Below are 1,132 nucleotides of genomic sequence, written 5' to 3'. Positions count from 1 at the left end.
GGGAGCCGCCCGGCCGCCCCACAGCCGCGCGCGAGCGCCCGAGGCGCGGGCACGGGCGCGGGCGCGAGCGCGAGCGCGAGCCGCCGGCGGCACGCAAGCACCACGTGACGGACACCCCCCGCCGCCCCCTTCCAGATCGGCGACGGGGACGCCGCGTGACGCGACCGCTCCGGCCTCCGCGTTCTCCTCACTCCTTCCGGGTTGGCGGGCAGGCCCCCAGTGCGCGCTCCGCCCCCCGCCCCGCCCCGCCCCACCCCGGGACTGCCGCCCCGCCTCGCCCCAAGGTCGGTCAGTGCCGCGGCGGGGCCGGCGCCGGCGGCGCGGCTGGTGGGTGCGGCGGTGTGCGGTGTGGTGGGCCGGGGGGGTGCGCGGGGCCAGGGGCGGCGGCACCTCCGCTTTCTCCCGCCGTGGGCGGGGGCCGTTGCTGAGGAGAAGGCTGCGGTGTCCCGCTCTCGCAGCGCCCGGGAGCGGCGGGAAGGAAGGGCGGGCGGAAGGACGGACGTGTGGGAGGAAGGACGTGTGGAGAAGGCAGGTGGCGCGGGAAGGGGCCTCCGGGAGCGCTCCCAGGCGGAGAGCGGAGAGGTGGCGGCTGCGGGCATCCCCCCGGGCGGGCGCGATGGCCGCCAGCCGGTGGGGCGGCGGGGGACGGCGGGCCCGGGCAGCGGAGGGCGAGCCGCCTGCCCAAGGTCAGTCAGTGGCCGCGGGCTATAAATAGCGGCGGGAGCGAAGCGGGGCCGCTGCCTTGTGGGTCGGGCCGGCGGGGAGCGGTGGGCCGCCGCCGTGAGAAGGGACGGGATGAGGCGGGACGGGACGGGACGGGACGGCGCGTTAGAGCCCGGCGGACGGCGGGATTTCGGGCGAAGAGCCTTTCCCCCCGCCAGCAGCCGGTAGCCACCTGCTAGTGAGGGCGGCCCGGCTCCCCTGCCCCGCTCCCCGCTGCCCCGCTTGTCTCACTCCGAGTGCCTGCTTTGGTATGTCTCCTGAGCGCCCGTAAGCTGCAGTCCCACTCGCGGTAACTCCTTTGGGAGCTCTGGCAGGGGTTTGAACTGTTTGTCTGGTTCCTTGGGGTGGAGGAGGTTTTCATGTGTCAGAGTTGCTTGTTTAGAGCAACTAAAGAGAACTACTCTGTAAA

The sequence above is a fragment of the Gymnogyps californianus genome, chromosome Z (assembly GCF_018139145.2).
Source record: "Gymnogyps californianus isolate 813 chromosome Z, ASM1813914v2, whole genome shotgun sequence".
NCBI lineage: Eukaryota > Metazoa > Chordata > Aves > Accipitriformes > Cathartidae > Gymnogyps > Gymnogyps californianus.
Note: the sequence above shows the minus strand (reverse complement) of the source record.